At 43.3% G+C, this 16,459-nt stretch overlaps 1 protein-coding gene across 6 annotated transcripts in view; it reads left to right on the top strand.

Annotated features, from left to right (window-relative positions):
* RECK (reversion inducing cysteine rich protein with kazal motifs) overlaps positions 1-16,459 on the top strand; it is a 381,558-nt gene that overhangs the window by 59,198 nt on the left and 305,901 nt on the right. For 2 of the 6 annotated variants that reach the window (XM_033929634.1, XM_033929633.1), the window contains exon 3: positions 7,764-7,798. The exons of the other annotated variants lie outside the window; for them this stretch is intronic. The gene's annotated coding sequence lies outside the window, so the exon portion shown is untranslated. The remainder of the gene's footprint in view (positions 1-7,763; positions 7,799-16,459) is intronic. 6 annotated transcript variants of the gene reach the window in all.

Here is a 16,459-nt window from a genome sequence, read left to right as displayed (position 1 = left end):
AAAATTCTTGCTAACCACTTGGCACTGGTGTTGCCCTTGGTGGTCTCGGATAACTAGGTGGGATTTGTCAGGGACCGGCTAGTGGCTAAGAATATCTGGCGAATATTGCTGGCATTGGAAAGAACGCATGTGGAGGGTAGCCTTCTCCACTTATTAGCTTTGACGCTGAGAAGGCGTTTGACCGGTTGCGGTGGGGCTACCTCTTCGCAGTGCTTCGCACATATGGCGTGGGTCCCTTCTTTACCGCAATCAGGGCGCTGTATAATGATCTGCAGCATGGATCCAGATCAATGGGGAATTATTGGACTCTTTCCGGATCCGCCATGGTACTAGGCAGGGGTGCTGTCTGTCACCTCTCTTGTTGTCCTATCTCTGGATCCCTTACTATGTGAAATCCAATTGAATACTGATATCCATGGGTTATCTCTGGGAGTGGCTCACTTTAAACTTGCAGCATTTGTTGATGATCTTCTGGTGTTTTTGACTGAACCCCAGAGCTTGTTGCCCACATTGTTGGAGAGTGTCCGAGAGTATGGGTATTTCTCTGGTTTTACATTGAATCTGGCTAAGTCGGAGGCTTTGGCTTCTTTGGCACATCTTCAGGAGCACTGGAGGGGAGAATTTCCGTTGTGATGGGCTGGGTCTTCCTTTAAATATCTGGAGATCTGGCTGACTATGGATCTAACACGCCTTTATCATCTTAATATCGATAAACTTCTGGCTGATACGAAACAGCTCTTGGTTAAATGGCAAGATCTCCCGCTCTCTTTGTTGGGTAGAATTCACCTTTTTCGATTGGTCTTGTTCCTGAAATGGCTCTATGTGCTACACACTCTCCCCTGTCTTTATTGAAGCATGATGTGAAAGCCTTGTACTCTCTGTTGTCAAGGTTTTGTTGGGGTGGGTATGGAGAACTAAATTGCATTGGTCTCTGTTAGTGGGTTCTGCCACTGAGGGTGGTTTTGGAGTGCCTTACATCTTGGCATCTCTTTATACACTGATATTTCCTTGGAACGGGACTATTTCTATCCTCTTCATCTTCTTTATCTCCTCTATGCCCCTTTGGTTAGGCTGCCGCACCCGTGTAGTCATAGTGTTCTTTTTAGGCCTCTATGGGTGGTATGGCAGCAGATCCTCTGGTTGTGGCATCAGGACCCTCGGGTGAGTGCGTTCTTGCCCTTAGTTGGGAACCTAGCATTTCCTCTGGGAGTTGGCCCTTCGTTTTTTGGTGGCTTGCGGGCTCAGGGTGTTGAGCTCTTGAGGCATGTTCTGCAGAATGATGGGGCCCTTCTTTCCAGTGCTGACCTGGTGCTGCGGGGAGTCTCTGGGGCTGGGTTTCCTTTTGCCTATTGTCAGTTGCGGCATTATGTGGGCTCTCTCCCGGGGGGTTCCTTGGATGGGAATTTTGGGATCCGCTTCTGTGCTTTTTTGGAGGCGGATCCCGAAACTCGAGTCTCAATCGCTTATTTTCATAAACAGCTCATGACTTTTCGGCCGCCCAGGGCTTTTCCCTTAGTTCAGGAGGCCTGGCAACATGATTTGGGGAGGGACATACAAGAGGATTTTTTTTGCTGCGGGTGTTGAAACGTACTTTAGGCCGGGTGTATAATGCTGACTTGCGTGAATGTCACTATCGCACCATCCTGAGAGCTTATGTTTCTCAAAGTCAAGCTTATTATATGGGCTGTATTGATACTCAGTTGTGTTTGTGTTGCTCTTCTGAGATGAATTTCTATTTTCATGGGCTTTCGAGCTGCCTGGGGATCCAGGACTTTTGGAAAGCATTGGCTTTCTTTTTGCAGGAGCTTTTACATGTACCCATTCCTGTCTCGGCACTTACTATGTTATTTGCTCACTTCTCCTTACTCTGCTGAAAAATTGTTTCTTAGTAAATGTTTCATTTTGGGAAAGAAATGTATTTTAACTTGTTGGCTTTCTTCTGAACCACCCTCCTATTGGTATTGGAGAAATAGATTATATGAGCTGATGGGCTGGGAAGCTCGCTTGCCGTATTCTTCTCGATGCTGGAGCAGAGACTTTGTTAACACCTGGACTGTGTATTTGAACATTTTGGACTGTATATTTGAACCTTTTATCTCCTGAGAGTCGTATATTGAATCGACTTCAATTGTATTCTGCCTTACCTGTCTGATTTCTGACCTCAGTCTGTGCCTTGTTTCTAGTTTGTTTGGTTGTTTGTTTGTTTTTTCGGGGAGGGGGGAAGACGGGGGTTAGGGAATGGTGCCTTGGGGGAATAGGGTAGGGGGGATTAAGGTGTCTGGCAGTTGTGGAGGATATCAGAGTTCAGTCCTCCATGGTACATAGTTTCTATTGTAAAATCTTTATTGCATTTTTGTCTGCATTATGGTTATATCTGTTTAATAAAAAAGATTTAAACAAAAAAAAACCCCTCAAACCTACGTGCTATAATAGTGTCGTAGGTTTGCGGATCTGAGCACATTACACACAACAAAATTTTTTTTATCATGATGATTTTTGAATAATGTGTGCACATATGTATAGACACTGGGGTTGACTGCATAAAGCCTGTGCGTTTTTTACGATATGTTAATTGAAGCATCCAGAAAATCCTGCCTGGTTTAGCCTCCATTTTCTCGAACCTGTCACATGTCTACTCCTGTCCATTCTGGACTACCTTCTTCACCTTTCTAATTCAGGCCTAAAAACTAAATCAGTTCAAGTTCATCTCAGTCTCATCAATGCGTTTCAGTCTCAATTGGTTAAGAAGTCACTTTCTGTTCATTCCTTGGTATCCAGATTCATGAAGGGACTCTACCATATTAAACTACCTCTCAGATCCTGCCTATAATCTGGGACCTTAACCTGATACTTTCTGCTGTTCTGAATTCTCCCTTTAAACTACTACTAATAATAACTTTATTCTTTTATACCACCATTACCAAAAGTTCTAGGCAATTTACATTAAGAAGAGTTGGACAATCAGCGAAGGACAATCATACCATAAAAATACAAAAATTGCAATAAAATACAAGTTACAATCTACAAGAGAATCCCAATGTTAAGTAATAAATTTATCAAACAGAGTGGTCTTAACTAATTTACGGAAACAACAATAAAACATAGCTTGATGGCTACATTCACTTAACCATGATTGTAATTTACCTGCCTGAAACGCTAAGGATCTATCCCAAAAAGTCTTATATCGACAGCCATTTATCTTGGGATAGGCAAATAAGTGAGAACTTCTGGTTTACCTCAGTGGCCTATATAACTCAAAAGCAAGTGAACTTCAAGCACTTGTAGTGGATTCACCCTATTCAAGATTCCATAGTGACAGTAGTCCTTCAAAACTCATCCAAAATTCTTGCCAAATGTTGTCTCGGAATTTCATCTCACCCAGTCCATAGTTCTGCCTGCTTTCTTCCTGAAACCACATTCCTGTCCAGGTGAAACAGCTCTCCACACTTTAGACTGCAGACAAGCTCTAGTATACTACTTTGATCAGACTAAAACTCAGAGATCTTTCCCAGCTATTTGTACCTAACAGACTTGGAATCCTGTTGCCAAAGAGCCATCTCCACTGAGCTGGCGGAATTTATCTCCTTTGCATATACTCAGGCTGGGCTGATGCAACAGAGCTGTGTGGCTATGGTGGCTTCAGTAGCCAATTTTCACTCTACTTTTATTGAGGGCATCTGTAAAGTGGCCACTTGATCTTCGATCTGTACCTTCACTTCACACTACTACTGTTTAGAGCAAAACTCCAGAAGAAAGAGTCAGTTTGGGCAAGCAGTTCTGCAAAATCTATTTACTTCTTGACTGCCACCTTTCCTGCCAACTCTTTGGTTTTCGCTGGGCTCATGTTTTACATAGTCTCCTTTCTTTTCCAGAATTGTGACCCCGGCAGCTTGGGAGTCCCACATGTGAAAATATTATACCTGCTTGTCCTGGAGGGGGGGGGGAAGCTATTCTTCAAGGACAGCAGGCATATATTCTCATGACCCTCCCACCTCCCCTAGTTGGCTTCTTCGCTTTATTACTGAACATCAGGTCCCCAAGATGATGTCGGATGGGAAGGCACAGGCACGAATGCAGTATGGGCACTGCCTTAAAATTTAAAGTGACAGTTCACTTGGTTCCTTGGATGATGTCATCCACGTGTGAGAATACACACCTGCTGTCCTTGGAGAATATCTGTGATAGGTAAGTATTTTTGCTTTAGAGGTCAGATGGTCAGAAGGGAGCCCATGGAGCCAAAACACAAACAAACAAGATATGGCCTCTTTGCTGGATTTTGTTAAATAGCATTAAATTAACCGCATAAATGACATTTTAAAACAAGTATGTGACTACAGCTGTAGTTCAGATTATTTGTACCTTCAAATATTACTTAATTTCTACATATTTCAACTGTGATATGGTATAGATAAAACGCACTTTAAGCAGTTTCTGAAGATAGCTTTAGATTCAGAATGCAAAACTGCATAATTTGGTCACTAGTAGTTTGTAGAGTTTGAAAAAAATAAAAATCTACCAGGAGGAAACAGCCGAAGCAGGCAAAGATCTCTGGCATCGCGCGCGATCTTGTTGCAGGCTGTTTCCCCAGGGCAGTAGCGTACCAAGGGGGGCGAGGGGGAGGTCCATCCCGGGTGCCGCCTTAGGGGGGGTGCACAGCTGGCCCGGTCCCTATCGCGCTCCTACCCTCCCAGCGAAAGCAGCATCGGCGCCATTATCGAAAAAGGTAATGGCGCCAGGCCTTGGAGCACCAAGGCAGACCGCTTCTCCCCTCTACCAGCCGAAACTCCGCTGACCATCCTATCTCTCTCCCCCCCCAAGTGAACCTTTCTGACCCTCCCAGCGAAAGCAGCAAACCTCCCTCCAGTAGCGTCGGCTTTATCCTCCCTCTGCCGCATCACTGATGACGTCATCAGTAACGCGGCAGAGGGAGGAGAAAGCCGCGAAGGAGGTTTGCTGCTCTCGCTGGGAAGGTCGGAAAGGTTCACGGGGGGGGAGATAGGAGGGTCAGCGGGGGTTCGGCTGGGAGGGGGGAGAAGCGGACTGCCTCGGTGCTCCATTACCTTCTTCGGGCAGCAGCAGCGTTTACAATTCGCTGCTGTTGCCGGCTTCAGGCCTTGTTCTCTGCCGGGTCCTGCCTACTTCCAGTTTTCATGAAGACAGGACCCGACAGAGAGGAAGGCCTGAAGCGGGCAACATCAGTGAATTGTGAATGCTGCTGCTGCCCGATGAAGTTCAGGACATCAGGACATCGGGGAAGGAGCAGGGAGAAATCGGCTGCTGGCTTGGGGGTGAGGGTAGGGAAAGAATCGTGGAAGTGAAGAAATCGGCACGATGGCTTTGTGCAGGCTAGGGGGAGAGAGAAAGAAAGGAAAAAATAAAGAGGGGGGGCCAGGGGGAGAGAGAAAGAAAGGCAGAAAGAAAGAGGGGGACCAAGGGGAGAGAAAGAAAGGCAGAAATAAAGAGGGGGACCAAGGGGAGAGAAAGAAAGGCAGAAATAAAGAGGGGGTCAAGGGGGAGAGAAAGAAAGGCAGAAAGAAAGAGGAGGGCCAGGGGGGAGAGAGAAAGAAAGGCAGAAAGAAAGAGGGGGACCAAGGGGAGAGAAAGAAAGGCAGAAATAAAGAGGGGGGTCAAGGGGGAGAGAAAGAAAGGCAGAAAGAAAGAGGGGGGGCAGGAGGAGAGAGAAAGAAAGGCAGAAATAAAGAGGGGAGCCAGGGGGAGAGAGAAAGAAGAAGGATCAGAAGAAGGACCAGAGACTCATGAAATCACCAGACAAAAAAGTAGGAAAAATGATTTTATTTTCAACTTAGTGATCAAAATGTGTCCGTTTTGAAAATTTATATCTGCTGTCTATATTTTGCACTATGGCCCCCTTTTACTAAACCGCAATAGAGTTTTTTAGCGCAGGGAGCCTATGAGCGTCGAGAGCAGCGTGGGGCATTCAGCGCAGCTCCCTACGCTAAAAACCGCTATCGCAGTTTAGTAAAAAGGGAGGGGGAATATTTGTCTATTTTTGTATAGTTGTTACTGAGGTGACATTGCATAAAGTCATCTGCCTTGACCTCTTTGAAAATCCGCAGAATATAAATGATAATTAACATTTTCTCTGCGTACAGCGTGCTTTGTGTTTTTAAAATTTTATTGTTGGTAGATCATTTTGACTTGGCCACAAAGGTAAGGGGGAGGGAGGGAGGGGAACTGCTGAAAGACATCTAATAATCCTTGCAGGCTTGACTGCAGGGAATTATTTTTGTAAAATCATGTTTTGTTATGTGACTGGCATTATCTAGACTTTAATTTCTATGAATGAATAGAATGAAAATGATATAAAATTACTTGCTTGTTTTTATGTGCGTGCGCTGAAGGAAAGTGGAGAGAGAGTGGGCTGAGGATGCTGAAGGGAAATGGGGAAGAGAGTGGGGAGAAGACGCTGATTTATAAATTGACAATTGTACAGAATATTGTTTCTTTTTATACTTTAATATAAACAATTCAAGGCTTGTGTGGATGGAATCAGGTGGTTTGCGGGGATGGGGACCGAGCTTACGGGGATTAGTCCAATAAAATTGTATTTTTTTATATCTCATTATTTGTTTTATTTTTATTTGTTAATTTATAAAGTGGTGATTGTTATGTATCAGTTTTTTCAAATTTACATCTACTGTCTTTATATTTTGCACTGTATTAGAGGACATGTGTTACTGTTTTTTGTGGTGTTGCATTGTATCCAGGGTCTGGTTTCTTGGCGGATCAGTTTAACTTTTGTCTACATATTTCTATTTTTAGTTTGTGATTATTCCATTTTGGGCGAGGGTGTATCTCTGTTCTGTGTGTATGAAAAAGACATAGTTTTCAGTTGGCATTGACTACAGGACCAATTGACTGTGCGGGATCTGGCTTGTTTAGTTTTACAATGTATGTGTTGGTGTTCTAGTGCTCACTGCAGTGTTTAAGATGCTGCCTTTTCCTAGGTACACTCTTGTGGTGCGATATGTAGATTGGTACTAAAAATCATATTTTTCAAAATTGAAACATCCTACAGTAGGGTATGTCCTCTTAGGCATCTCTTCTTCTTAGGGAGGTGGCTTAGTTTGAGGGAAGATACCTTGTTAGCAGCATGTTTATAGGAGTTTGGCCTTCCTCTCACCTTGGGTCATTTAAAGGTTTGATACATCCCTCTCAGTATAGTGGGATTAAAAGGAATGTGAAATTGTAGTTCTTCCCAATAGTGTGTTTTCCTTGAGTACTGGTAGTTGAGTCCAAGACTCATCAGGGAAGACTGTGACTGAAAATATTTCCTCTTGGCCTTGTATAGCGGCTGGGGGATATCTCTAACTTCATTGATGATACTTTCTGGGGATGAGTTTCCTAACCTGGAGGGGTCTGGAAATCTGAATGTTGATCTACAAGGTCATCTATTCCATTATTTTGATCTATAATGTTGATCTGTATATTGCTTCATGTTCTGCAACTACTTGGATATTGTGGCTCTCTTATGGTGTTGCATAGTCTGTTTTATGATGATGTTCCAGGTTTTTGAAGTTGGTCTATGATGAGGATCTATTACCTATAACATTGATATATTAGTGTGCTTCTATGATCTTGATGTATGATGATGATCTGTAATACAAAATGAAGCTCTAATGTTCAAGTTTTTTAGATTTGTTTTGACTACAGTACATTGGCAAGCACCTTTTACATCATCACGCACAAATACCTGATTTTCATATCCATGTTCCTAATCTCAGCGTCCTTTTCACCCACAGCCAAGCGGCGTCGGGATCACCAAAGTACATTTCATGTAAGTGTTTTCAACTTTTTCAAGTTTAACATAAATACCGTATATACTTGAATATAAACTGAGATTTTTGGACCAAAAAAATGGCCCAAAAATGGTGGTCTCGGTTTATATTCGGGTCAGTACTGACTTGCCCCCCTCCCGAACCTGTTACAGGCCTTTGCCAGGCCTGCGGTAAGACCTGGTGGTCCAGCGGTGACCTGCAGCAGGAGCAACCTTCCTTCGCTCCTGCCCGTGCAGAGCTGCTAGCTAAGTGGCTGCTGCGAGTTCTTGTCCCACGAGAACTCGCAGCAGCCAATTAGTTAGCAGCTCTGCACGGGCAGGAGCGAAGGAAGGTTGCTCATGCTGCGATTCACCGCTGGACCACTAGGGACTTAACAACTACATGGAGGTGGCGGGAGGGAGATAAAAGTTGTTTAAAGTCGGCGGGGGTAGGAGACGGAAGGGATCCCTCCTGTCCCGGCCTATTGCTGGACCACCAGGGATTTTAAAGGTATGCAGGGGGAGCAGGGTGGCAGGAGGGAGATAAAAACTGTTAAAATTAGGCCCGATGGAGGCCTGTAAGGCATCGGGAGGGAGGGCGAACAGGGTACAGAACCTGGCAGGAAGGAGGGGGGCAGAGTACAGAGACTGGCAGGGGAGGGAGGGGGATGGATGCAGAGCCTGGCAGGGCAGAGAGGGACTAGGTACAGAGATTAGCATGGCAGGGGAGGGAGGGGGCTGGAAGCAGAGCCTGGCAGGACAGGGCACTGCACTTGAATATTAACCTCCCCCCAGTTTATATTTGAGTCAACCTTTTTAGGGGGGAAGGTTATCTCGGTTTATATTTGGTTCCGTTTGTATTTGAGTATATACGGTATTCATATTTAAAGATAGGGCTTTAGCCGATTCTAATATAGGCACATCATAGACCATAGATTGAGTCCTTGGCGCCTTTATAGTTGCATCATGCTGGATTCCCTAGCAATCGCATATGTCTTTTAGATGTTCGCAGTAGTGCTGCCTTATTCAGGAAAAATGTTTTCAATTTGATTCAACCTGTTGAATAGATTTTTCAATTCACTTTTCCTGTCCATTCAGGCACTTTTTTTAAACGTCCTAGCAGGTTTTGCAGTCTCTCCAACCTCACGCCGGTGCTGTGGTGTAAACAAAATAAAAAATACTTTTTCTCTCTCTATTAGATTCTAGCTCATGCTCACTGTCGAACATCAGCTTTGGCAGGATACACATTTCAAATTTGACAAAATAGAAAATAAAATTATTTTTTTCTACTTTTCACTGTCATATCCAACATTTGTTTCTCTCTCTTTCTCTTCCCCTCCATTATCATGTGCAATATTATTCCCTCTCCTCCCATCCCCTTGTGCAACAGCACCCCACCGTGAAACCTGACATACCTCCAAGGCCTCCTAAAGCAGTAGCTACACTCTGAATGGGCTGCTTCGTGACCTGCATCAGTGATGTGGCAGAGGGAAGACTGCGAAGCAGCCCATTCAGAGCACCACTGCTGCTGTTTATAGGAGGCCTCAAAGGTATGTCAGGTCTCACCAGGGTGAGGGGTGGGGGGGGTCGCTGAATTGGTGAGTCCGATTTTTCTCGGACAATGAATCAATTCGAATCGATTCACCAAAGTGAATCGATTTGAATCAGCGAATTGGGCAGCACTAGTTCGCAGTATCTTCTATCATTTTTCAAGTATGTTTACTATGGTGTTAAAAACAGCTTGTTAAAAGCACGGTGTATAGATATCAGTTTTTCAACCCATATCCTATTATATACGTGAAAGGGAAAAAACCTGCAAAAGAGGCAGTGGGACCCCTGGACGACCAGGGAAGAAAAGGGTACGTCAAGGAAGATAAACAAATCGCAGACAAACTAAATTCCTTCTTTGCGTCCGTCTTTACGAAGGAGGACACCTCAACAATACCTGAAGCGGAGAAAGTGTTTGCAGGAGAAATAGAAGACAGCCTCACCACAGTTGAAGTGGACTTAGACCAGATATACTATCAGATCGACAAACTTAAAAGCGACAAATCCCCTGGACCGGATGGGATTCATCCGAGAGTCTTAAAGGAATTGAAGGTTGAAATCGGAGAGTTATTGCAAAAACTTGCAAACCTGACAATCAGAACTGGACAGATACCGGACGACTGGAGGATAGCGAACATCACCCCAATTTTCAAAAAAGGATCGAGAGGGGAACCGGGCAACTATAGACCTGTGAGTCTTACGTCTGTCCCTGGCAAGATGGTTGAAGCACTGATCAAGGATAGCATAGTCCGGCACTTGGACGCATATGACTTAATGAAACCCAGTCAACATGGATTCAGGAAAGGGAAATCATGTTTGACTAATTTACTCCAATTTTTTGAGACCGTGAACGAGCAAATCGATAGTGGGAAGCCGGTGGACATAATATATTTGGACTTCCAGAAAGCGTTTGACAAAGTTCCACACGAAAGACTTCTCAGGAAACTACATAGCCATGGCATAGAGGGGGATATACAAAGATGGATAGGCAAATGGCTGGAAAACCGAAAGCAGAGAGTGGGCATAAATGGGAAGTTCTCCGACTGGGAGAAAGTGACTAGTGGTGTGCCCCAGGGCTCGGTACTTGGGCCGATCCTTTTTAATATTTATATCAATGACCTAGAGGAAGGAACATCCAGTGAGATCATCAAGTTTGCAGACGATACAAAACTATGCCGGGCGATCAGATCGCAGGATGATAGAGAGAAACTCCAGAGCGACTTGTGTCAGTTAGAAACATGGGCGGAGAAATGGCAGATGAAATTCAATGTGGAGAAATGCAAGGTAATGCATTTAGGCAATAAAAATAAGGAATACGAGTATACAATGTCAGGTGCAACTCTGGGGAAGAGTGAACAAGAAAAGGACCTGGGTGTGCTGATAGATAGGACCCTGAAGCCGTCGGCACAATGCGCGGCAGCGGCAAAGAAGGCAAATAGAATGTTGGGCATGATAAAGAAAGGAATCTCGAGTAGATCGGAGAAAGTTATAATGCCGCTATATAGGGCAATGGTCAGACCACACTTGGAATACTGCGTCCAACATTGGTCTCCCTACCTAAAGAAGGATATAAAACTGCTGGAGAGGGTGCAGAGACGAGCAACAAAACTGGTGAAGGGTATGGAGAAACTGGAATACGAGGACAGACTTATAACACTAGGATTGTTCTCCCTTGAGAAAAGGAGACTGCGTGGGGATATGATCGAGACCTTCAAAATACTGAAAGGAATCGACAAAATAGAGCAGAGAAGATTATTTACATTGTCCAATTTGACACGGACTAGAGGACATGTAATGAAGCTAAGGGGGGACAGGTTCAGGACTAATGTCAGGAAGTTCTGCTTCACTCAGAGAGTGGTTGACACCTGGAATGCTCTCCCAGAGGAGATTATTGCGGAATCTACCGTCCTAGGCTTCAAGAGCAAACTAGATGCATATCTCCTTAAGAGAGGCATATAAGGATATGGTGGAATATAAATTACGCCAGGTGTACACCTGGCAGGGCCTCCGCGTGTGCGGATCGCCGGACTTGATGGACCGAAGGTCTGATCCGGAGAAGGCAGTTCTTATGTTCTTATGTTCTTACATTACATGGACAACGTTCTTAATGATGCACTCTTTATCTATTTCAGCTTCCGCTAAGCATATTTGCTTTCACATCTGATTCTGCCAAACTTTTATCATCACGGTTGCTATTCATTTGTTTTAGATGTGATATATTGTTTGACCTTAGCTTAATTTCATTTCCATTTCTGCTTCTGCAAAGCATATTTTCTTCCAAATCAGATTCTGCTATTAATTTGACTTAATTTGTTTTAGATATGGTATATTATTTTGGCCTTGGCTTAATTTTATTTATCGCTAATTAGGCTAGTCAATAGCTTCATTGCAAGCTACACTCACTGACATCGTAGCATAATACCAGGTTAAGAACATAATATAGTCTTCTTAAAATCAAGCCAATTATGACATTTCAGGTTATTCAAAGCATGGTCTACCATTGTTCAATTTTATTTCATCGTTCATTTCTTAAAACCATTTCACCCATTTTTAGTTTTTAATTATTTTATTTTAGACATTAAATATTGCCTTTGTTTGAGTATATCCTTTGTTTAAATTTCAGTCAGATTGCTCTTTAGTTGCATCACAAGTCAGATTTTATAGCATACTTGTGCAACATTAGGTAAGAGATCCATATCGACTATACATTTGTCTGATCTTAATCTTCACCTCCATGTTTCATTCCATCCCTACAATTAGCATTTCCACACACGGTCTTTTATCGATTTATTTGTTCTAGTTTTTCTAATTCTCATGATCACATATTTTTCTGGTGTGTGTATTATATATATTCACCATTCTGGATATCAGATATGCTATACGTTGTATTATAATTTTACGCACATTGATTCTTTGATCATATTAAGGTACACCATTCATCAGTGTTCTATTTAGAGCAGTGGTCCCCCAACCCTGTCCTGGAGGACCACCAGGCCAATCGGGTTTTCAGGCTATCCCTAATGAATATGCATGGAGAAGATTTGCATGCCTGTCACTTTCATTATATGCAAATCTCTCTCATGCATATTTATTAGGGCTAGCCTGAAAACCTGATTGGTCTAGTGGTCCTCCAGGATAGGGTTGGGGACCACTGATTTAGAGCACTCACATTGTTTTTCTGAGCATACCATTCATTTATCATATTTTTACATCACACATCATATTTTTTTGTTTTACTTTCCTTCAAGGACCCCTGTAGAAGGCAAAGAACGTCGAAACATGGACTGTGTAAGGTCCGATACATGTTTCCATTCTGACAGTATTTGTTACCATTCTTATGAGCAATTGGCATTTGTTGTACTTCAGATACAATCAGGGTTGATGGTTTCATATTTGGATATTTGATCTCAATAAACATTTTTTCTTTTCACCAACTGTTCCTGTGACATCTAGAGATGATTGTTCCCCTTTTCTTTTGTTTTGGAAGCACCAGAGTTGCACCATACTCTTACTGTATACAGTCAATGCCACTGAATTTCCAGGTATCTTCTTGGGCGGAGGGCAATACCGACTGATCCAGCAAGACTCAAAGGAAATTATCAACTTTTTCTTGTATATGTACTAGGAATTATTAGAAAATGGATGGTAAACAAGACTGTTATAACATCTCTGTATCACTCTATGGTGTGAACTCACTTTTGAGTATTTCATTCATTTCTGGTCACTTTATCTCAAAAAAGATATAGTAGAACTAGAAAAGGTTCAAAGAAGAGTGACCAGGATAATAAAGAGGATGGAACTCTTCTCGTATGAAGAAAGACTAAAGAGGTTAGGGCTCTTCAGCTTGAAAAAGAGACGGCTAAGTAGAGATATGACTGAAGTCTACAAAGTCCTGAGTGGTATAGAATGGTTACAAGAGGATCCATTTTTTTTTTTTTAATTCCATCAAAGATTACAAAAACTAGGGAACACTCGATAAAGTTACAGGGAGATACTTTTAAAATCAATAGGAGGAATATTTTTTTCACTCGCAGAATAGTTAAGTTCTGGCATTCATTGCCAGAAGATGTGGTAAGAGTGGTTAACGTAACTGGTTTTAAGAAAGGTTTGGACAAGTTCCTGGAGGTAAAGTCTATAATCCTAGTATTGAGACAGACATGGGGGAAGCCACTGTTTGCCCTGGATAGGTAACATGGAGTATTGCTACTATTTGGGTTTTTGCCAAGTATGTGTGACCTGGAATGGCCACCGTGAAGAGGGGATACTGGGCTAGATGGACCGTTGGTCTGACCCAGTAAGGCTATTCTTATGTTCTTACTAGTGCAAAAATGATTCTATAATATTGTCCTCAAGTGCATGGAAGTAGAGAATGACACGGGAACAAATTAGTCCCCGTCCCCGCAGGAATACAATTTTACATCCTGTCTCTTCGAGTTTTGTCTTTGTCCCTGTCCCATTCCTATAAGCTGTACCTTAACCGCACAAGCCTCAAACACTTAAACTGTTTGAGGCTTGTGCAAATGAGGATAAAGCTTGCAGGAATGGGGCAGAGACAGGAAAAGAACTCACCAGGACGGGAAAATGAGTTCCTTTGGGGTTAGGAAGAATCTGTCCCCGTGTCATTCTCGTGGAAGCCTAGTAGTTAAAGCAGAAGAATGTGAACCAGTGAAGCCAAGTTCAATTCCCTCTTCCTACTGATCCTATGTGGGCAAACAACTTTGATATTCATTACCTTAAGTATCTACTTAGCATACTATGTAACAAGGACCTACTACAGTATTTCAGTTGTAACTTGTCCTAAGCATGAGTTTGGAATGATGATCGAGTAAATCCAACTTTATGTATATGAAAGGGAAAAGCTCTATATCAGGGGTGCCCACACTTTTTGGGCTTGCGAGCTACTTTTAAAATGACCAAGTCAAAATGATCTACCAACAAAGCATACTGTACGCTGAGAAAATGTTAATTCTCATTCCTATTCCGGGGTTTTTTCAAAGAGGTCAAGGCAGATGACTCTAAGCACTGTCACCTCGGTAACAACCATACAAAAATAGACAATAGCAGTTAAACCACAATAGCAGTTTTTAGTGCAGGGAGCTGCGCTGAATGCCCAGTGCTACTCTCGACGCTCATAGGCTCCCTGCGCTAAAAACCGCTATTGTGGTTTAGTAAAAGGGGGGCCATAGTGCAAAATATAGACAGCAGATATAAATTCAGACACATTTTGATCACTAAATTGAAAATAAAATCATTTTTCCTACCTTTGTTGTCTGGTGATTTCATGAGTCTCTGGTTGCACTTTCTTCTTCTGATTATGCATCCCATCTTTCTTCCCTTCTTTCAGCCTGTATGCTTCCTCTCCTCCAGACCTCATTCCTTCACCCAACTTTTTCTTCCTCTCTTCCTGCCCTTTCTTTCTCCCTGCCTCCCTTTCTTTTTTTCTCTCTTCACGCCCCCTTTCTTTTTTTCTGTTTCCCTTCTTTCCTTCTGTCTCCCTGCCTGCCCCCTTTCTTTCTCCCTGCCCTCCACCAAGCCACTGCTGCCACCATCGGGGAACAGGCCCCAAAGCGAGTTTATGGGCTCCGCAATCGATTCACTTTGCTTTGGCAATCTACCAGTCAATCGCAATCGACCTATTGGGCACCCCTGCTCTATATGCTGGGTCTTGAGTTGTGTGATTAAAAAAAAAAGATAGGAGGCATACATATTGGTGCTTTAACCTTTAGGCAAATAGTCTAAAATAGTCAGGAAAAAAAAATTTGATTCAGCCTATTGAATCGATTTTTCAATTCGATTTTCCTGCCCAATTGGGTGGTTTTTTTCCCAAACATCCTGGTGGGTTTATTTTATAGCCTCTTCACCCACTTTGCCCTCTCCTTCCCATACTGGCGCTATAGTGTAAACAAAATAAACAAACAAAAAAGACTTTGCCTCTCTCTGTAAAATCCTAGCTCACGTTCGCTATCTAACACCTGTTCTGGACGGATGCACATTTCAAATCTGACATATTGTAATCACAAAACAGAAAATAAAATTATTTTTTCTACCTTTTGTTGTCTGGTCATTTTTCAAATCATGTTGGTCCAAGGCTCTGGTTGACTTCTGATAACTCGCTTGCCAGGGTCTCCTTCTTTCTTCTTTCTCTGTGCTAACCATCCATCTTCTGTCTCTGTCCTCTCTCTTTCTATTGCCCTTCCCTCCCCCAGAGGTCTGGTATCTTGCCATTTTTTTATCTCCATCCCCCCCGCAGCTGCAACAATGGACCCCATAATCCCCAGATCCACCATCTCTCCTTTTCTCAACTACTTTCATCCAGCATCTCTCCTTCATTCCCCACCACCCCAGGGTCCACTAGCTCTCCCTTTCTCTTCCCAACTACTCTCCTATCCAGTATCTCTATTCCCACCCCTCTCCACACCATCCATTGTATCCAACTTCTCTCCCTTTCTGTTCCTGCCCTCCCTAAATCCCATTATCTGTTTCTCTCCCTCTCCTCTGTTTTTAGACTCATTATTTTTTCCCCCTCCCCCCCAGTCCGGTATATACACGTCTCTTTGAACCCTCATTCCCTCCCTTCGTGTACTTCTACATCAAGGCCCCCCTGAAGACCTGCCTACCCCCCGATGGCCTACATGTTCCCCTAGCTTCCCCTGTCCACCATCCATGCTCCCTCTGAATCCCTTATCTATCATATTCAGCATCTCTCTTCTGTGTCCCTGTTCCTATGCTCCCTCCATGCCCAGCATCTTTTCTCTGTTTCATGTCTCTTCCCATATCCAGCTTCTTCCTTTTCTCTTCCTTACCTCCTGTATCCCCTTGCCCAGATACAGACTTTCTCCTACTATCTCTCCTTCCATCCTGCACCCTTCCCACCTACTTTGGAGCAGTATGTCCCTCTTGTACTCTTCCCCTTCTCCCTGTGGTCTTGCATTTCTCTTCATTAGTCCAGCACCTCTCCTCTGCTTTCCTCCTCCACTTTTTGGTTTGGTCTCTCTCTTCTCTTCACTTCACCCCAGGTCTGGCATCTCCCCTCCCCTCTCTTACTCTCTCGTTCCCCTTCCTTCTCCTCCCTCTGCACAGCCCTTGAAGGCATCTCTCAATCTTCAACATACGAGTATAGTAAATTTGTTATAC

Source organism: Geotrypetes seraphini, chromosome 2, assembly GCF_902459505.1.
Source record: "Geotrypetes seraphini chromosome 2, aGeoSer1.1, whole genome shotgun sequence".
Lineage (NCBI taxonomy): Eukaryota > Metazoa > Chordata > Amphibia > Gymnophiona > Dermophiidae > Geotrypetes > Geotrypetes seraphini.
The sequence above is the reverse complement of the archived record's forward strand: the minus strand, read 5'-3'. Positions and strand labels throughout refer to the sequence as shown.